The sequence below is a fragment of the Cornus florida genome, unplaced genomic scaffold (genome assembly GCF_030987335.1).
Source record: "Cornus florida cultivar Cherokee Brave unplaced genomic scaffold, ASM3098733v1 CherokeeBrave_3.0.0_Hap2_Chr11, whole genome shotgun sequence".
Classification (NCBI taxonomy): Eukaryota; Viridiplantae; Streptophyta; class Magnoliopsida; order Cornales; family Cornaceae; genus Cornus; species Cornus florida.
Window position 1 is genome coordinate 122868685 of NW_026775581.1, and position 23023 is coordinate 122891707.

A 23023-nucleotide genomic window follows, 5' to 3' on the forward strand; every position below is an offset into this window, starting at 1 on the left:
TGTAGTTGGTATTGTTTTAGTGAATAAATCTACTAAATTTTCATATCAACGTATTTGTTGATCATCAATCTAACAATTTTTTTGGAACTCATTTGTATAAATAATTTTTGTGAGATGTGCTTGGCTCGGATCATCTTTTATATAGACTATCTTTTATTTATGGTAGCGCGCAGATGTTTCCCAAATATTTTGAATTATGGATCTAACCAATTGCACTCCTTGCCTCATGAATTATGACTATTTCAAAGTAATTTCTAAATATTGCGGCTATTGTTTGCTTCATAGATTGCCGTAATATAGCAATGTTGCCACAAACAAATACATACCTGGGTTGTGATCAAGTATAAAAAAACTAATCGATTAACCAACCTCTCCATATCTACTTAACCGGGATAGTGATTTTTTAAAAATGAAACAATACCATATCTATTGTTCCACGAAAACAGCGCCATATGTTCTTGACCAAAAAAAAAAAAAAACTGTATAGTCTACCATCTTAAAACACTACAAACACAGGTGAGAGCCACTTCATAGTTAAGCACCCGAGAAATTATTGATTTGGGAATTGGGAGTAGGTTTCTTAGGAGAAAACTGAAAAGGAATTATTTGAAAGAAGAAAAATCCAGAATAGATTCGGAAGTGAAAAGGTGAAGGCAAAATTAGAATTTTTCATTCTATAGTATGTTGTAATAATCAAAGATTTTTATTTTTAAAAAGCTTGAAATTCTAAGAATCATCAAATCGAAATATTTAAAATCATCAACAACTTCTCTAAAACAAATATGCTTTAAATTCAGAATCCGTTAAATGTATATATCAACAAAAAGTTGACTAGATTGAACTTTCGCCAACTCGGAGTTTAAGATTTTAGGGGTCACTTTTACATAAGAATACAAAGAAGAACGACTTTAGGATTGCTTGAAAGCGACAACGGCAGTGGTGATGGCGGTTGAGAAAAAAAAGCTTCAAGCATAAGCCAACTTGATATTTCATTTATCAGGAGGAGGAGTTCTATGATATGCTGGAATGGTTGCAGGGAAGAACACTTGCCTAACTCCTTCAGCCTCTATGATGGGAAAAATGATATCTGATGCACCCTGAAAAACAAAGTTGCTCATGAAAAGTCTATATATAGAGAAAATCTTGTTTTTTCTCGTGTCTTATGTTTAACATTTACTTGTCGAAATTATGGGATTCTTGCAATAGACAGAAAGAAAAGTAAAATTCCAAAATATAAGAAAATATTAAGTACAAATATTAGTGGTTAACTTAAATAAATCGTTCATATCAATAATCAGTACATAAAATTTGGTATGCTTAGCGCGCTAACTAGAAAGAAATATAAAATATGCTTAGTGCGCTAACTAGAAAGAAATAAAAAGCATAAGCAAAAAGAAAAAGGATCAACAGGTCTGAAATGATTGGCATTGTTGAACAGGTTATAAAACTTGAAGTAATATTATATATATTCTATGGCTAACTGGAATCAAGAAATAAATATGGATCTTTACGTTAATGCATTTTGGTATCTATGCTAAAAAAGTAATGGAGATGCAGGCTATATGGATCATAGAAAAGGTGAAATTAAGGCATAGTAAGAGAAGAATTAGCATGTTTTGTGTTTTATAAACTATAAGGAAGGACACAGCTACCTACCAAAATAAATCTCGCTCCAACATACAGGCGTTTAGGTGAAGGAAAAGGTAGCAACAGACGACCAAAACCATATATAACCATAGCAAAGAAATGGAGAACTAAGCTCAGTGGGCGAGAGGGTTTAGACCAGATACTAGAGCCACAAGTCCTGTGGAAAAAACACCTCCAAGGCTCATATAGTCGTAACATACTAGACGCATTTCGTTACTTGCTTCATCAGAAGATGCACAAGACACTTTGTATAGCGCTCCTGCCAAAGTTTTTATTGTGGATGCCATTGGCTGCGAAAAAACAAAACCTAATCAGATAAAAAGTTTGATAAAGAGTGAAAAATTACATATCTACTACGCAGTGCTTTTGCATTTCAATAACTTTTTTGCGAAGTTTAAACATAAATGGAGACTAAAACTAATTTTAAATTTGTAAGTTTTTTCCCTATTCCCCTGCTTGTGGTTGATTGAGATAGGACCAGGGAGTGTAAGGTTTACAAATTGTTATTTATTATTTCATATTTTGAATGAGAAAGGAAAAAAAAAAAAAAAAAAATTGGCACTATAGGAAAAAGCACCAGTCACTCCAATTCTTAATATATATAGGAACAAGAAGTGGAGGGAAAAAGGAAAAAGGAAAAACACATTCTATTGAAAAATCGAATTAATAAGTTTTATAAAGTCTATTATGACAGTGGTTTTCTTCTTCACTTAATTAGTTTGTCATTGAATAACTAGAATCTGCTTCATAATTAATCTGCAATTCTGCATTTTGTATACTGTAAAATGAAGCAATTTTCTTTCGAACTTTTAGTCTTTCCATGTTAGAATAACAACACCAGAATGTGAATTTAGATTACTTTGCGCAAGATGTAAAAGGATTCCAGATATCTGCACAGTGAATCTGTATCATTCAGGTCATGCAGTGGCTTAAGAAGATTTCGCAATACAACAGTATCAAAAAGTGCCACTGTCATTCCTCCACCAGTTAAAGCATGACGCATGTTGAAAGCTGAGTAGGATGGGGAGTAGCCGGCATAATTCTATTCGGCGTTGTTCTTATATTTCCTTTATCAATTGCAGCTATAAATGCATCATGCAGCTCATGTGATATCTGATACAAGCACCCATATTTGATTAATGCAAGGTAATAGACAAAAATGACGTGGGGAAACAAAATTTTAAGTAAATAATAACCAAAATAACAGGCCATATATGATATTTTGAAAACCTCAATTGTGTAGTAAGAAACTATAGACACCTGAGGAGTAACTGTGGGCCATTTCACCATTAGCAATAGAAGGTAGCTTTTGACTAGGTACATCAACCAAACAGCGAACCTTAGTACTACTGATTGGAAAAAATACGATGGGTGACGGATCTGCTACAATAAGATCGCCATGATTTGGAAATGGAAGTTCACAGTTCTCTAAGATCAAACTAATAAAGCAAGATGGCACATCCACTTGTGGAACTCAAAAATAGGGAAGTTCTCATGGGTCTGGAGCAAAAAATGTGAATAAATTTGAGAGAATACAAATTATAGCTAGACAGATCATGTTGCTCATCAAGTCGATGGAGTTAATTAAGGGTCAACAATTTTACTTGATTATAAATGTTTATTGTATATATATGAATGTTTACTATATTAGTTAATGAGGAAGAATGCAGGGGTGGAGCCAGGATTCAATGTGAGGGGGGGCCGAGTATTAACAGTTTTACTAATATAATATAATAATATTTTAAGTCAAAAGTACTTCATGATCGATTAGATGCATACAAAAATATATTTAGCCAAAATTTGGCCAATTTGTTTACAAAATAATACTTGGTCTATATCTAGTCAAATATGGCATAGATAAATACAAAAAGAAACCTGAAAGACCAAACAACTACTACAAAAGCTGAGCTCGACGATCTTTTAGAGAAGAAAAATCATCTATAATTGAATTTGTACTAAAAGTCTAAGCAATTTCTTTTTCAATACTGACACTCAAGTAATCTGCAAGAAACTCATCCTCCATCCTGTTGCGTAGTTGTGTTTTGACAAGTTTCATAGTTGAAAATGCCCTTTCTGTAGTTGCCGTGGAAACAGGAAGAGTCAAGACAAGACGAATCAACCTATCAATCAAAAAGTAGATTTTTGACTTCTTTGTTTCCACTAATCCTCTTCATAGTTCAGAAATCGTTGACATATTTTTCAAATATGAATGAACAGGCATTTCAACCTCATAATGTTGTAATTGGAATGTCAACATAATCCTCTCTTGGTCCGTGAAATCTTGAGGATAAAATTCATCTACAAGCGTGCAAATGTCTTCAACGTTAAAGAACTTGTAATCATCTTTAGGATCCAAAGCTGAACTGAGAGTAACAAGTTTCTTTGCCTTTTCACTAAATCTGTTATTCAACTCCTGCAATTGTGAATCAATTGTGCCATAAAATATATCAATCCGATAGTGGTGCTCAAGTGTAATATTCTCTTATGGGTGACGTGACTGACCCTTTTGGTATAAGGAACACTCAAATCAGGCACATCAATGTTGTGGCACTCACAAAATGATTTAACAATATCAAGTAACTTGTTCCAACCATTTTCTCTCAATTTCAGAATGATTTGTTTTGTACTCGAAACCAATTGCATATCATTTACGATGTCTTGATCTTTTTGTTGCAAAGCTTGACAAAGGATATTAGTTATTCCTATGATATCCTTTATCAAATGCAAAATAAACACAAACTGAAATGATCTAAGAGTATTAAAAGCAGTATCAGCATCTCCCCGGATCTTGTAATTACATCCATCTTCAATAAGGTTGTTAAGAACTGAACATGTTAGACCAAATAACCTTATCAAACTACAAACAGAATCAAAATGGGAGCTCCAACAAGTATCGCCAGGTCGTTGCAAGTTACTAATCTGATTAGCTCCTCGACCGGTTTCAAGTTCATCAAGATCTATCAAATGGGCAATTTCCATAACTTGAGCAGAATGTAATTCATCAGTTCGTTTGCAAGAAGCTTCGATGTTATTGATAATGAAGTTCAAGTTTGAAAAGAATTGATGGACAACGATTACTTCTCTAGATGCGACAACTAATGCTAGTTGTAGTCGGTGAGCTAAGCAATGCACATAATATGCATAAGGACAATCATTAAGAAATAATGCTTGCAAACCATTCCATTCACCACGCATATTGCCAGCACCATCATAACCTTGACCTCGGAGATTGTGAACATCAAGATTATAGTGATAAAGAACCGCACAAAGATCCTTTTTTAAATTCAATGAAGTTGTATCTTTGACATGCACAAGATCAAAAAAACGTTCTTGTAAAAAACCATCCTTATCAACGTATCTTAAAATGAGAGCCAATTGCTCTCTTTTAGATTCATCACGAGCTTCATCAACAAGAATACAAAACTTGGCATCGCCGATATCTTCACGAATCTTACTTCTCACTTTTCTAGAAACAATATGCAAAATCTCCTTTTGAATTTGTGGTGAGGTATACTTGGCATTTTTTGGAGCATTTTCAAGAACAATTCTAGCGACATCATCATTATATGACGCAAAATCCTTTACCATTTCAATGAAATTGCCTCGATTACTTGATTGAAGGGATTCATCATTGTAATACCCCTAATTTTAAAAGGACAGTTCTGGAATTTAATTATTGTATTTAATTGCATTTTATTTTATTATGTGTCATTTTATTGGATTATTTGCTTGATAATTGATTATCTACTTGTTTGTCCTTTTATTTGAATTAATTGTTTTCTTTTATTAATATTATTGTTTTTGTTATTGGATTATTTTGTATTGGATTAAGTTAAATGTTAATTTATTTTAGATTAGGATTATATTTCTGTGGAAGTTATTTAAACGTTAAATTATATAATTAAGTTGATTTACGTATATGTCAGTTAGGGTTGGAGTTACTGTAGCCGACCTAGGTTGTATTAAGTCGCCGTGTATTGTAACTTGGACAATTGCATGGGCCAACTAAGGGTTTGCATTAGGGCTCTAGCTATATACGGATTAGGGTTGGAGAATTAAGCCTATAAATATATTTCTTCATGTGGGTTTAGGGTTTAGCAAACAAACATCACACAACCTGCATTCACGTATCAGGTTTTCAGAGAGGGAAAAACAGAGAGTTGCAGAGAGTTTCAGAGAGAACCTTTGGGGATTGAAGGAAGAATTCAAGGAGAAGGTTGGGGATTGAATTAGAAGCAGCAGAGGGAGTTAAGACAACCATCGTTGCCGGAGTTGACAGAGGTCTGCAGTTCCACAGCTTGAGACTGAAGGCAAGTTTCTATTCTTCTCCTTCCCTTTAATTCGTGTTCTGTGCATGCCTAGTTAGATTCTAGGAATTTAAACTAAAGATTAAAAAAGGATTAAACAAAAAATATATCAAGTCTTGTATGCATGTATAAACTATACTGTTTCGTTGAAACGAGTGTTTGCAATAAGTCTTGAGGTTTCTGTTATATGTTTCTTCTCGGTGTTTTGTGTCGTTATTGATTAAATTGAGACCATGATTATGTAATTGATGATTGAACTCTAAATCAAGTGTTAAAAGCAGTAGTTATTATCATTGAATAAATCTGTTTAGAGTTTCTTAAATTTTCTAACTGAAATTCTGTAGCTGTTGCTTTAAGATGTGGTGTTTCGATACATCTTAGGATTGGATATCAGTGGTTTAACATTTATCTAGGACTATGTCTGAACATAGAACGAGGATGTAAAAACACCATAGAGGCTCTGTTAATCACCGGAGTTGGAGAAGAAGACGCATAAATGAACTACGGCATCTAAGGAACGAAGAGCAGGCTCCAAAAGAGGAGGAGCCGCCTCTCCTACCCTTACAGCCGGCTCCCAAAGGTGTGGAGCCGGCTCTACCTTGCTAGGAGCCGGCTCCTAGGGTATTGGAGCCGGCTCTTGTTGAAGAAGAGCAGGCTCTGCATTTTGGAAGAGCCTGCTCTCACCTTGAAGGCTACGGTTTGGGTGTTTGGGAATGGTTAGGGCTGTACAGTGTTTCCAGAAGCTGTTTAAAGGCTACTGTAAGGTGTAATTAAATGTTAAGGACTTATATAAATATTGTAAACACTTAATATGATAATGGATTAAAGAAGGGAGCCATGAACCACTCAAGGAAAATCTATGTGTTGCACTGTTTTGCTAAGAATTTTAATTACCGGAGCTTAGCAAGTTGTTGGTATATGAATTAATTATGTTTAATCATATTTTTTACCATGTTATGAACGTAGTGAATTATTTGTAAATTCAACTATGACTGGTTTGGAGTAGATTGGCACTTAATAACTGTTAAATGGTATCAGTTTATGGACTGTATGTGGAATTTAAATGCTATAACTGACTTTAGCCATTTAAATTATTGGAGCATGATATTTTTGGTTCCGTAGTGAATACCTAATACTGTTATATATGTATGAATTTATATTTATGCAGATTTTGGAGGATGTGAATGCTTGAGTATATTGTAGCAGTTTACATTGTTGGATTTAGATTTTTGGCTCCGTAGTGAATGCCTGATATTTATGTATGAGGATTAATTTAACTTGTGCATAATTTGATCCTAAACTTGATAGGTTATAATAAATGCTTATTCTGGAGTATAGTTGGTTTGCATCTATTACTGTTTAATCGACTATGTTAATTGGAGGATTGTATGTACCGGTATGGGACGGTGACATACTAGGTATGGATTAGTTCAAGCACTAAATCCTACCTAATTTGGAATGAGTTGGATTAACCATAAAGAGGTTAAGTCCTACTTATATGGATGTATATGGATCGGTATGGGACGGTATCATACTAGGGATGGTTTATCTCAAAACGCATAAACCTAACCTATTGGATTTAAGGGAAGGATTGTAAAATATTGAATCCTAAACCTTGTTTAGTCAGATCGACTGATTAAGTTGAAAGACTATCTGGATTAATTGTGTTTTTGTGTAGTCGGATCGACTGATTAAGTTGAATGACTACCTGGATTAAAAGTTGGTTGTGTTTAGGTCAGATCGACTGATTAAGTTGAATGACTAAACTGGATTAAAATTCTTATGTCAATTCAATAAACAATAAAATGGCATACCTTGGGTTAGACGGACTTTATATATATGTTATGGCACCACGATATGGGCATGAGTCTCAGAGTCGTTGGTTAGGGAGCGTATATCGCTTGGGATGGATAACTGGACATAGGTATTGTTCCCTGGTAGGTCTAGGTACTCATGCCTACCTTAGGGTGCGTATTTGCATGTTGCCTTCTGTTCAGGCTGAGACAAACCTATTGGACTAGCGAGCGTCCTATTAGTGTGCACTATATACATATATGGACTACTCTAGATATGGTTGAGTCTTCCTAGGATGTATCTGCGTATCGGATTACTGTTTGAATTGTAGTAGATCAGGACTTGCATGTGGGCCTGACCCACTCCTTTATTTTTCAGGTGTTCGTCAGTTCCAGGGTTAGAGCTTGGACGTACAGAGCAGATACAGATATTCATTCCTCCGACTATGTAGGAATATTCTCTATGTTAGCTGTAGAATTTATTTCTATGATTTAAACTCCTATTTGAGAATTTTATAAGGGGTCCAATAGATGAATTCCTGAGTTGTAAACTTACAGAGGTTTTGAAGCTTGGATTTTTATAATTATATTTGGAAGATATTTATTTCTAGTTCCTTTCAGCTTTTAAATTTTTATTTCTTAAATAAATTTTGTATTCCGTGTTCGATTTAAAATACTTTAATTGTTTGATATCCCTCGGACTCGGGTCGGACTTGATCAACCCGTGTCTCGGATCCGAGGGGTATCACAGTTGGTATCAGAGCACTCCAGGTTCAAGTGTCTCTAGGGTGTTTCGTATTAAGTCTTCCGCGTAGCGTTTTCTCTTGATTAGAGCTTAAGTTTAGGATTCGTTGAATTCCTTTACGGTTCGTTTAGAAGGTACTGATGTCAAGTTTATTCTGTAATTTCAGAATGGTTGGCACTAGGAAGAGGATGGGGTTAATGATAAAAGCAAAGACGGGCCCAAGGCCTAGGAAGGTTACTCCGGCGATTCCCCTGAGAAGGTCGATCAAGAAGGAAGAATTGGAAAATAAGGAATTGATTCCAATGGGTGTTGCATCGGAGTACACGTCAAGGAAGGTTTCTGGTGTGCGAGATTGGCTACCATACTGTGGACCTAACACAACTTCGGTGGTGCTCAAAGCTGAGCCAAGCGGAGAGGAAGACCCCGAAGAAGATTCAGATGGAGAAGACACCGGAGCATCCACGAAGGAGAGCACCGGAGTTCAAAGATAAATGCTCTTTTAAGAGTACTATGACTTTATCTACTAGTAAGAGTATAAGTATTATTTAAAGAATAGTATTGTTTACACTAGTTTTAGTTTTAAAGAATTTAAAACAATTTTTCTTTTGGAGGTTTATGGATTTGAAGGAGTCTTAATAACGTAAACTAGTGGTTTTGGCTATCTTCATTGTGTTTAACGATAGTATTTTTGGATATGAATATACATATGGGTTTGTTAAACTATATTGGTATGTGTGTAGTACGATAATGGAGGATTATCACAGTGGAGTGATTGGTTTTGGACAAACAAACAAATATTTGTTTACGTGTATGATGTGTTAAGACAGGACGATTACCAAGGAGTTTATAAATGAACTGGTGTAAGACGATAGGGTAATTTTGTTTCCGAATGTTGAATCCCCAGGATAGTACGATGGTCTAAAAGGGAATAGCGGCAGTTTTGGTGGGCAGGTATAGAGAGAGACATTGCTCTTTTCGTTTTTCAGTATAGTACTTGTCAGATGGTCAAGATTGATCATCAGAGGTCGCTAGGAACTCTACAGCCACTGCTGATACCGGAGTGGAATTTGGCGGGAGCAGATTCTTGGGTCTTGAGTTCATCAAGGATATTTCTGAGAGGATAGTTTTTTCTTAGGGATCGCTTGCGTCCGCCCAGGGTAGGCAGACGAGTTGTGCAGATCATTGCACACGTGCTTTGGAAATTTCAGGTTGGGGATCAGGTTTTACTTAGAGTGTAGCCTATAAAAGGTGTCATGCGCTTTGGGAAGAAAGGGAAGTTGTCACCATAATTTATCGGTTCATAAATTTCGGATCACGTTGGAGCGGTTGCTTATAGGTTGGCACTTCCGGATAATTTGGATCGCGTGCACAACGTATTTCATGTTTCCATGTTGCGAAAATTTCTGCCAGATGAGGGTCGGTACCAGCATATCGATATAGGGGAGATTAAGTTGCAGCCGGATGTAACTTATGTAGAGCCACCGTGTCGTATTGTCGACCGTCGGGATCAGATCCTTCATAATAAGGTTATTCCTTTAGTTTATGTGCAGTGGAGTCATCACAATGAGGCTGAATCCACTTGGGAACGGGAGGATGTCATTCGCTCGCAATTCCCTGGATTACTGGAAGAAGGTAAGAGCGAATTCCGAGGACGGAATTCCTTTTGTTAGGGGGGAAGAATGTAATACCCCTAATTTTAAAAGGACAGTTCTGGAATTTAATTATTGTATTTAATTGCATTTTATTTTATTATGTGTCATTTTATTGGATTATTTGCTTGATAATTGATTATCTGCTTGTTTGTCCTTTTATTTGAATTAATTGTTTTCTTTTATTAATATTATTGTTTTTGTTATTGGATTATTTTGTATTGGGTTAAGTTAAATGTTAATTTATTTTAGATTAGGATTATATTTCTGTGGAAGTTATTTAAACGTTAAATTATATAATTAAGTTGATTTACGTATATGCCAGTTAGGGTTGGAGTTACTGTAGCCGACCTAGGTTGTATTAAGTCGCCGTGTATTGTAACTTGGACAATTGCATGGGCCGACTAAGGGTTTGCATTAGGGCTCTAGCTATATACGGATTAGGGTTGGAGAATTAAGCCTATAAATATATTTCTTCATGTGGGTTTAGGGTTTAGCAAACAAACATCACACAACCTGTATTCACGTATCAGGTTTTCAGAGAGGGAAAAACAGAGAGTTGTAGAGAGTTTCAGAGAGAACCTTTGGGGATTGAAGGAAGAATTCAAGGAGAAGGTTGGGGATTGAATTAGGAGCAGCAGAGGGAGTTAAGACAACCATCGTTGCCGGAGTTGACAAAGGTTTGCAGTTCCACAGCCTGAGACTGAAGGCAAGTTTTTATTCTTCTCCTTCCCTTTAATTCGTGTTCTGTGCATGCCTAGTTAGATTCCAGGAATTTAAACTAAAGATTAAAAATGGATTAAACGAAAAATATATCAAGTCTTGTATGCATGTATAAACTATACTGTCTCGTTGAAACGAGTGTTTGCAATAAGTCTTGAGGTTTCTGTTATATGTTTCTTCTCGGTGTTTTGTGTCGTTATTGATTAAATTGAGACCATGATTATGTAATTGATGATTGAACTCTAAATCAAGTGTTAAAAGCAGTAGTTATTATCATTGAATAAATCTGTTTAGAGTTTCTTAAATTTTCTAACTGAAATTCTGTAGCTGTTGCTTTAAGAGGTGATGTTTCAATACATCTTAGGATTGGATATCAGTGGTTTAACATTTATCTAGGACTAAGTCTGAACATAGAACGAGGATGTAAAAACACCATAGAGGCTCTGTTAATCACCGGAGTTGGAGAAGAAGACGCATAAACGAACTACGGCATCTAAAGAACGAAGAGCAGGCTCCAAAAGAGGAGGAGCCGCCTCTCCTACCCTTAGAGCCGGCTCCCAAAGGTATGGAGCCGGCTCTACCTTGCTAGGAGCCGGCTCCTAGGGTATTGGAGCCGGCTCTTGTTGAAGAAGAGCAGGCTCTGCATTTTGGAAGAGCCTGCTCTCACCTTGAAGGCTACGGTTTGGGTGTTTGGGAATGGTTAGGGCTGTACAGTGTTTCCAGAAGCTGTTTAAAGGCTACTGTAAGGTGTAATTAAATGTTAAAGACTTATATAAATATTGTAAACACTTAATATGATAATGGATTAAAGGGAGCCATGAACCGCTCAAGGAAAATCTATGTGTTGCACTGTTTTGCTAAGAATTTTAATTACCGGAGCTTAGCAAGTTGTTGGTATATGAATTAATTATGTTTAATCATATTTTTTACCATGTTATGAACGTAGTGAATTATTTGTAAATTCAACTATGACTGGTTTGGAGTAGATTGGCACTTAATAACTGTTAAATGGTATCAGTTTATGGACTGTATGTGGAATTTAAATGCTATAACTGACTTTAGCCATTTAAATTATTGGAGCATGATATTTTTGGTTCCATAGTGAATACCTAATACTGTTATATATGTATGAATTTATATTTATGCATATTTTGGAGGATGTGAATGCTTGAGTATATTGTAGCAGTTTACATTGTTGGATTTAGATTTTTGGCTCCGTAGTGAATGCCTGATATTTATGTATGAGGATTAATTTAACTTGTGCATAATTTGATCCTAAACTTGATAGGTTATAATAAATGCTTATTCTGGAGTATAGTTGGTATGCATCTATTACTATTTTATCGACTATGTTAATTGGAGGATTGTATGTACCGGTATGGGACGGTGACATACTAGGTATGGATTAGTTCAAGCACTAAATCCTACCTAATTTGGAATGAGTTGGATTAACCATAAAGAGGTTAAGTCCTACTTATATGGATGTATATGGACCGGTATGGGACGGTGTCATACTAGGGATGGTTTAGCTCAAAACGCATAAACCTAACCTATTGGATTTAAGGGAAGGATTGTAAAATATTGAATCCTAAACCTTGTTTAGTCAGATCGACTGATTAAGTTGAAAGATTATCTGGATTAATTGTGTTTGTGTGTAGTCAGATCGACTGATTAAGTTGAATGACTACCTGGATTAAATGTTGGTTGTGTTTAGGTCAGATCGACTGATTAAGTTGAATGACTAAACTGGATTAAAATTTTTATGTCAATTCAATAAACAATAAAATGGCATACCTTGGGTTAGACGGACTTTATATATATGTTATGGCACCACGGTATGGGCATGAGTCTCAGAGTCGTTGGTTAAGGAGCGTATATCGCTTGGGATAGATAACTGGACATAGGTATTGTTCCCTGGTAGGTCTAGGTACTCATGCCCACCTTAGGGTGCGTATTTGCATGTTGCCTTCTATTCAGGCTGAGACAAACCTATTGGACTAGCGAGCGTCCTATTAGTGTGCACTATATACATATATAGACTACTCTAGATATGGTTGAGTCTTCCTAGGATGTATCTGCGTATCGGATTACTGTTTGGATTGTAGTAGATCAGGACTTGCATGTGGGCCTGACCCACTCCTTTATTTTTCAGGTGTTCGTCAGTTCCAGGGTTAGAGCTTGGACGTACAGAGCAGATACAGATATTCATTCCTCCGACTATGTAGGAATCTTCTCTATGTTAGATGTAGAATTTATTTCTATGATTTAAACTCCTATTTGAGAATTTTATAAGGGGTCCAATAGATGTATTCCCGAGTTGTAAACTTACAGAGGTTTTGAAACTTGGATTTTTATAATTATATTTGGAAGATATTTATTTCTAGTTCCTATCAGCTTTTAAATTTTTATTTCTTAAATAAATTTTGTATTCCGTGTTCGATTTAAAATACTTTAATTGTTTGATATCCCTCGGACTCGGGTCGGACTTGATCAACCCGTGTCTCAGATCCGAGGGGTATCACAATCATGCCCTCTAAAAGCACAAGCTTGATAAATAAGCCATCGGACCGCATCAATTGTGACCTTCAATCTCAATCGATTATTTGAAACTTGTTCGGAAGTTTGTCTAACCATCATTGTATCAATATGACACGGTTGATTCATTAAGTCCTTACATGCTCTCTCAGCAATGCTATGAACAGAATATGGACTTCCTCCCACTTGATTTAAGAAAGCACACATATTGCCATCATTAACTTTCTTCCAACTTCGAAATCCTTCACTAGTAAATGCATTGGTTCCAGGACGCCCCGTTGGTTTCGCTCCAAAAAGAAAGCAAGGTAAGCAATATGCAGCATCCTTTGAAGGAGAATACTCCAACCAGGTAGGAAATAATTTAAACCAAGATGATTGAAATCGAAGACGATGCTTTTCCGATCCAGAAAACGGATATACTGAAAGCACAATTTGATATGGTTTCGCTTTGATATAAGCTCGTCGAACTTCATCACGTTCGTCAACAGGATAATCCCATATTTGACGACGTAATCCTGGATCACGTTCTAAAAGGGTAGGATCAACTTTTGTATGTGCAACTCTTAGAGATTTTGAAGGACGCTGGTTATCATGAATCGAAACATCGACATTAGAGGCGGAAGCCACGGAAGGCACATCATTTTTTTATAAAAAACAATCAATAGTTCTTTTTGGCTTCACCATCGTATAACACTGTACCTAAAGAGGGTAATTCAAATATAAACTTTTAATACCTAGGGTTTTATATTGTAATTTTAAACCACCGATCCTAAATTCCTAATAAGCATAATTGAGTAAAAATAATATTGCACCCTCATTGCATATAAAACAACTAATTTAAAATATAAAAAAGTTATCACCCACAAATGTGTATCTGTGCAGTGTCTAAAAAATAAATCGTGCGCCTGTGAAGTGTCTAAAAAATAAATTGTTCGCCTGTGAAGTGAGCTTAGAATTTGTATATATAGCAACACTTACATGACTAATTTCAAGTGAATTTCAGAAAAAATAGGAAAAGATAAGTTTTAGAAGAAAAAAGTGTGTACCAATTAAGATTTTCAAAGCCTCCGTGTCAGTCCATGATAGTTTCCCTCGGAATATTATACAGTTTTACTCCTGAGATGTAAAAAGTTATAAACATCAGTACCATCGAGAAATTGGTAAGAGGAATAATAAAATTGCTTCCAAAATTTGTGGACAGTGGACAATAAAACAAGATTTATGGACAGTGGACAATAAAGTTGGTAAGAGAAATAACAAAATTGCTTCCAAAATTTGTGGACAGTGGTCAGTGGACAATAATTTAATAAAGCAAGATTTGTGGACAGTGGACAATAAAGCAATTCAAGACTCAAGTCTAAATTCTAAAACAATCTCAAAGTCCCACAGTGGGTCCGATTAAACATTTAAACTCCTTCATTTTATCTATATATGCTAACTAATGCTGTCATTTAACTACAAATAAAAGGCAGAATACATGAATTCAACAAAGCGAACATCAAGATTGTGTGCTAAGAACAAGTGAACAATGCCCTACTGCCCTAGAATTTGATGAAATAGCTATGCAAAATTTGTATACCAAACAAGATTCGAAAAATATTGAACAAACGGGCCAGTAAACGGTTACGTAAAACAGAAACACTATCAAAGTATCAATTGAAAAAGAAAAAATAACAGAATAAATTATAATTGATGTGAGTTCTCTGTGGAAATTGGAATTACCAGGTAATAAATCATGATTCGAGAGTCTGACGAAGAGAGAAATCGAAAAATGTGAAGATCAAGAAGCTAAGTAGTGTACCAATTCAATGAATTCATCAATTCCTACAAACAGTCTCAGCGGAGGAAAAGGTAAAGAAAAGAGGGTTAGGGCAAGGCAAGAGGGGTGGGGGGGCCAGTGTACTAATATATATATATATATATATATATATATATATTTCTTTTTTTGGGGGGGGCCAGGCCCTGCTGGCCCACCCCTCCCTCCGCCCCTGGAAGAATGTTTGAAAAGGCAAGGACTTTAGAATTCTACCTTAGGGTTGCCAAGAGAGCGACGCAGACTTGAAAAGCAGCCATCACAAATAATCGTAAGAGGAGCATATGCTTTAAGCTTCTAACTAGTCTTAGTTTCGTACAATACCCCCCTAATACTTTCGTTTTCTTCAAGTAGGGAAGTCACTTTTCCTTGCTCAAGCTGTACGCTAAATAGAAAATTGCATGTCAAAAAGGAACAACGGAACCAAAACAAGTATCATTATAAAATTAGGCGATACTCACTGAAACACTGTTGAGATTAACTAGTTAGCAGTTACCAGATCCAAAAACAAAAGAATTGTTAGTGATTGTAAAGGAAAAGAAAAAAAGATGCATTAGAGCCAGCCAAACTGAGGACATATATTGAATTTTAATATTTGCTAAAACAAGGTTAGATCAAAAATAACACTCAGCTAGGGGAAATGTTTCTTAAATATGCATTGCACGAGAAAACCATACTAGCTAATTGATGTGGAATAAGTGTAATACCCCTAATTTTCAAAAGGATAGTCTCGGTATTTTGTTTAATTGTTTTCTGTTAATTAATTGTTTTTGGTTCATTAATTGTTTTGACTTATGTTTTAATATGTTTTAATTGGTTTTTTTTTAATTATTTGATTTCCTTGCTTTATTTGTGTTATTTGAATTAATTAGTTGGTTTATTTGTTTTCTTTGGGTTTAATTAATTTATTTGATTTATTTACATTAATTATATGTTTAATTGTAATAGTGTTATATTTAATTCTTTATTGTAATTTTAAATTGGTAAGTGTCTTGATTTAATAAGTAGGGTTTTACTTTTAATCAGTTTGTAAGCCGTCGTAGGTTTCTCAGTATGTTGGATGGGCCGGTTAGGATTTCAGTTGGGGCTTGAATTAATTTAGGGTTTAGAAAATCCTATAAATATATGTTAGATGTTTGGTTAGGGTTTGAGAAACATAACAAAACCAAGTATACGACTGTGGAGACAAAGGAAGAACAGAGAGGGTTCAAGTTGGTTTTCGTCGGACCTTTAGAGACGGCGTAGAGATTTTTGGACAAAGATCTCAAAGGCAAGTTCTAACCTTACTCTCTCCCTTATACTCGTGTTCTTTGCATACTCAATGGTTCCAGGATGAATTACATGTTTAAAAATAAAAACGTTATCTGTTTCATTGTTAGAGTGTAACTGAAACTGAATTTGGTTTAAAAATTGTAAACTGTTTAACTTTGAACTTTCTTGTTTAATTCTTGGTTTAATCCATATTAGTAGCATAATAAGGACTGAGTTAAGGGTTGGAATCTTCTGCGATTAAGTTAAACTCTCTGAAAACCTATATTGTGAAGTGTCGGAGGCGTAAACGGCGACCGGAGAGAAGAACACGAAGAAGAGGAGGGAGAGAGCCGGCTCCTATTGGATTGGAGGCGGCTCTCCTTGGACTGGAGGCGGCTCCAATGGTCTAGGAGCTGGCTCCAGGGCCATTGGAGGCGGCTCCAATATTCTGGAGACGGCTCCAGGTTGTTTGTTCGTGGATTTTTTGGTTCTGTTGGTTGTTTTTCCAATTTTCCGTGATTAGGCTTCCTAGTGATTGTTTTAATGTGTTTTAGTGGAGAATAAATACTGTAATGGATGGTTTAGGAGTGGTCTAGAGTAAACATAAATATGCAAAGATCGGATTAACATAGAATTGGACACAAAGCATTAATCGTTAGGATTACATGGAGTTAATTACGAATGTCTTGCAGACTTGTGTGGGTTTGGAGTTTCTAACTTCCAGATTATAATGTAAAATTTCTTGTGAGAGTTTGGGCACTGCTAATTGCAAATTCTTAGAGTATACCTACATACAAGGAATCTGTATTTTTGCTAAAGATTAATTGATGATTAAACTTAACATTTAATTCGTCAATTTTGTTGAATAGGAGCCTAACAGTATGATAAATTGTCTGGATTTATTATGCATGCCATGGAAATAAATATTATAACATTTGTTTAAGCTCTATTAATTATGGATACCGGGAATAAACTTATATTTACAGACCCAGTCCTGTGGGTGATCAGGTAACGGCTTATTGTTGGATTAATTAAGCATGTTTTTCTAGTATACTTTAATGTGCTTAGTTTGGAACTGTGGGTTTTGACACTGATACTGTTAGTACTTAATCAGTGGTTGGATTTATTAAAGCATGATGGTTAATCTATTCTAACATGGTTAGGTTGGAATTGTTGGTTTTGACATTTATAAATTATTTAAATGTGTGGAATAGAGTAATTAATATTGATATTTATGTTTCCAATGTTAATCAATTTGTTGGGACTATTCAAGAACGGTTGTTACTGCATTCTGATATGCTTGATATGGACTCGTTGATATTGTTATGTATTTGTATATGCTTTATCAACTATCGGACGGATTGGATTGTATGTACCGGTATGGGACGGTGACATACTAGGTTTAGATTAGCTCAAATTGCTAAGTCCTACCTATTTTGGAGTAAAGGCACGGGTTATAAAATACAATCCTCCTTATATATATATAAGTCGGTACGGTTGAATACGCCGAGTGCTTACTAGATTTCTTGTGGATGGTTAGAAACGGAGTTTAGATATATTTTTATGTTACCGTGTCATGAGCTTGAGTCTTAGTGTCGACGGTTAGGGTGCGTATATGCAGTTGGATGTGTAGCTGACTGTGAAGGTTGAGGTATACCCTGTTTAGGTTTAGGTACTCATGCCCACTCAGGTGCGTATTGTGTGATGCCTTCTATCCAGGTTGAGACCCCCTTCATGGCCTAGCGAGAGTCCAGTAGTGTGGATATATTTATGTACGGATTATTAGTTATTGTTGAACTATTTAGTATGTACATGCGTATCGAGTCTCTGCTTGGATTGTAGTAGGTTAGAACTTGTTCGTGGGCCTGACCCACTCCTATTTTTCAGGTGTACGTCAGTTCCAGGCTTGAGCTTGTTCGTACTGAGCAGAGACGATCTTCCATTCTACCGACGATGTAGGGTTTCTTTCCAGATCTTGGATTTGGATTTTATCTTTCATTTTACTTTCATTCAGTGTGAGATTTTTATTAGGGGTCCACTAGAGATGGATTCTCGAGTTGTTCAAATTATGGATATTTGGTTTATCAGATTTAAGTATTTAATTATTTAAGGATTATCTTTTAGTTCTCTTTTCAGCTTTAAACTTTCATTTCTTAATTCATTTTGTATTCTGTGTTCGTTATAAAATATTAATTGTTTGATATTCCCTCGGGTTTGGGCCTGGGCCTGATCAACCCGTGTCTCAGATCCGAGGGGTATCACAATAAGGAACTTTCAATATTTTTGCAATACAAGTGACTATTTAGAGCATCTGGGGTGCTACCAAAAATAAAGAGAGAGGTGTTAGTATAGAGAGAGAATGGAACAGTATGCTGAAAGAATTTGACCAACTTTATTGTGGGCCCTACAACCACATTTTACATCATGCTCCACAGACAGAGAACCATTTAGACAATACTCCACAATTTTTTTTTCTTTGTTTAAAGCAAAAGGCAGCTTCCACGGAAATAAAACAAAAGGCAGCTTCAACAGAAAACAACAAAAGAATGCTCCAATGGTTAATTACATTCCAAACGGTAAATTACTTTCAAACGGTAATAAAACGGCTATATTATTAGCCTATAAAAACCAGTTTCATCTTCAATAATTATCATCTTCAATAATTCTTTTTCTTAATATTTTTTTTAACATTCATCTCTATGGATCCTCAACCTCCATTCTATCGCCCCCATCTCAACCAATCTCATAACTCCGAATTACCACCGCAATCCAATTACAATTTGGATTCTTTAATTTTTTTTCAATCCGAAAATCCATCTCAACCCCAATACTCTTATTTTCCATTCCAACCTTCTCAATACCAACCCGTACCACATCCCCAATTCCAACCCCATTATCAATTACAACCATCTCAATCCCAATCATCTCAGTTCCAACCATCTCAATCCCAACCTTCTCAGTTTCAGCCTTCTCAATCCCAACCATCTAAAACCCAACGTAAATCTAGGCTTTCGAAAACAAATTGGTCCATTGAAGAAGATGAAGCATTATGCAAAGCATGGGTTGACATTGTGGAAGATCCAATAACGGGTTCGAATCAGAAACAAATCACGTATTGGGAATGAGTCCGTGAAAATTTTATTCAGCAACCAGGGGGCACGACGTCCCGAAATGTACCAGGTTTGCAAAATCATTTCACACATTAAAAAAGTTGTTAACAAATTTTCTAGATATTACAAACAGATCCAACATCATACTCCTAGTGGTTTCAACGTTGAAGATGTAAGTTTTTTTCTTTATAATTTTTTTAAATTTTTATTTAATTTAATTGGCAATCTAACTAATTTCATTTATTTTTTACTTTTTTATAGCTCAATGAAGCAAGAAATGTATTTAATACGTCAGAAAATGAGCCATTTAAGTTGGATCATTGTTGGTGTATTTTAAAGAATTCATCAAAATGGAATTCAAGCTCCAACAACAATGATAAAGGGAACAAAAGAGCAGTGGAGATTGATATGAATGAGCCTAGGAATTGGCCAGAAACTGTTCAACCTACTTCGTCAACAGCCTAAACCAATCCATCTACTCCGTCAACACCTGGAGTATCAACAACCCAAACCAATCCATCTACTCCGTCAACACCTGGAGTATCAACACCAGGTTCAGTAAACCTTGGCGACGACGATTCACTTGCAATTAGTGTTGAAAGTTCGTATGGCATTGTACAACCCCCTGAACAAAAAACATCTAAGAAAGGTCGCAAAAAAAGCAAAGAAGAGGTACAACATAACTTATTTCTAGAATAATTTAAAGATTTTACCTATCAAAGTGAGTTGATGAATGCCTTGGCAGTCGAATCTCAAAAAATGAAATTGAAAGCTACATTCGATTTAGGCTTGGAGCAAGAACGTACAAAAAGAATAGACATTGAGGCGCAAAAAGAATTGAAAAGGTTGGAATTTGAGGCACAAAAAGAAATGAAAAAATTGGAATTTGAGCAGAAGCAACTTGATTTCGAAAGAGAAATGATGCTTAAAAATCCAAATGATGCTCCAACAGCAGCAACAAAAGCATAGATCATTGATCAACAAAATGAAATTTATGCACATTTCAGTAAAAATGGTAGTTTGTTAAGCTATGTAATGTAATTTCTTTTTTATACCTATGGGAAGCTAATGTTATGTAATTTTCTTTTCCTATGGAAGTTAATGTAATGTAATTTTCTTTTTCTATCTCTGTTTAATGTAATTTTTATTTATATATGTAATAGATATTTCTTTAAATAATAGTTTATTTAAATTTCTTAACAAATCTAATCGAAACAAATATTTTTTAAAATATTTTTTATTCATCAGCAATATGAAAATTACATTTTATTCGACTACAACAAATTTAAACATCTTCATTACTAAATTGATTCCACAAATGTTTCATGAGATCTCTCCTAAGATCAGCATTGTTTGATTTATTGCGAATCCTACTTAGGCGAGAGGAAATGTGTGCCGCCAACATTGATGGGTTTCGAACGTAATGTGGAAGGGAGATTGGGTCATCTGTCGGAGGTGTCCATTACAAAATGTGTTCGCCCTTATCTTCAATGATCATATTGTGTAATATGATACACGTTCTCATTATCTTGTTTAGATCTTCTGTATTCCAATAAAGTACCGGTTGATGCGTTATAGCCCACCTCATCTGCAACACGCCGAACGCCCGTTCTACATCCTTCCTAACAGCTTCTTGTTTGTTAGCAAATAATTTCTCTTTGACTATTGTTGGGTGTGGGATGGTCTGCATCAAAGTTGCCCATTTAGGATATATACCATCAGATAGGTAATACCCCATTGTACGCCAATACCCATTTACCACGTAATTAACTGGAGGCATTGAACCATTGATCATGCTTTTGAATACTGAATGATCAAGAACATTTAAGTCATTGTGTGAACTAGCCATACCAAAGAAAGCATGCCAGATCCACAAATTTTTCGATACAACGACCTCCAATATGAGGGTAGGTTTATGGCTTATTCCCGTGTGCATGCCATGCCATACTGTGAGGTAGTTCTTCCATTCCCAATGCATACAATCTATAAAGCCAAGCATACCTGAAAAACCTCTCTCTTCCCCTTCTCAAAGCAGACGTGCAATGTCATCTGCATTTGGTGAGCGTTGGTACTGCTCCGCATACATAACAATTATAGCATCACAAAACCTCTTCAAGCTTTCGATCACAATGCGCTCAGAAATCTTTATATACTCGTCACAAAGATCAGCTGAAATTCCATATGCGAGTATACGGATTGTAGCAGTCATCTTCTGTATAGGAGTGAACCCCATACGACCGAGGGCATCGGGTTTCTGGATGAACCATTCGTCATATGTTGTAACACCGTTCAAAATGCGAAGAAACAACTCTCGTTGCATCCGAAACCTTCTACGAAATATGTTTGGTGGATAAATCGGATTTTCAGCAAAGTAATCTCGGAATAGCCGTTGTGCTGCCTCCTCTCGATTACGTTTAATATACTTTCTCTTATGAGGTTGAAAGAATGCCCGCACCCTATCGGGTGATAATAATCTGCTCACATCGTTCATCCTTTTTTGATAGATTTCAAAAATATCTTCCCCATCTGAATCTGACGAATTCAATGGAGAAATAAATTCAGAGACGGGTATATCTCATGACGATGAAGCCATTGTTTTTTTGTATAAGAAATATGAAGACTCAAAGAATAAAGAATGGGCTTGAGAATGCAAAGAAATGGACTTGATAATTGAAAGAAGATAGAATTGAAAAAAGATAGAATGAGTGGTTTATATAGAAATTGAAAGAACAAATAATGGACTTGAGAATGCAAAGAAGTGGATTTCATAATTGAAAGAAGATAGAATGAGTGGTTTATATAGAAATTGGAATATAGCAGTTGGAAATATAGCCGTTGAGAAGAAGATAAAAAATTATTAAATTCAAATTCAAACTTTTTATTTTATTTTTAAATTAAATTAATAAAATAACAAATAGAGAATGAGATAATTGGGTTTCACACCAGGGAACATATGCATAAAAAAAAAAGTAGAATACCACATCATCACTATTTAGTTTACGTGACACTATACTTTTTAAAAAGTAAATAGATAACTTGTGTTGTCCACGCCACTTGCTCTTAGCATTTATTTAAAATAAGGGGAGAAATAGTAGGCCATGTAAACTATTACAGATTTTGAGTATGCCTAATTGTTTTGGATGCTGCTGCTCTTTTGAAAATCACAAATCTTACAAATACTTCCGATTTAGGCGTGCAGATTAATCATTATAAATCAGTACCCACGAATACCCAGAATTTGAGAAAGATGTCATGATTATAAAATTTAATATGAATTAATTAACAAAATAAAATTGTCAAAGTTTTACTTGACGAATTTGATATGATAACGATCCTAACCGGAATTATAAATTTAGATAAATTATTTTATAAATTAATATTTTAAATTAATTATAATTGATATAGATATAGATATAAATTTATTTTAAAATAAAATAAGGAAAAGCTATA

General features: G+C 35.3%; 2 pseudogenes; both read right to left on the reverse strand.

The window, feature by feature from the left end:
* Positions 1-989: 989 nt before the first annotated feature.
* LOC132282037 (squalene monooxygenase SE1-like) lies at positions 990-20187 on the reverse strand (annotated as a pseudogene).
* An 848-nt stretch (positions 20188-21035) lies between these two features.
* On the reverse strand, positions 21036-22064 carry LOC132282038 (uncharacterized; annotated as a pseudogene).
* Between the last annotated feature and the right edge of the window lie 959 nt (positions 22065-23023).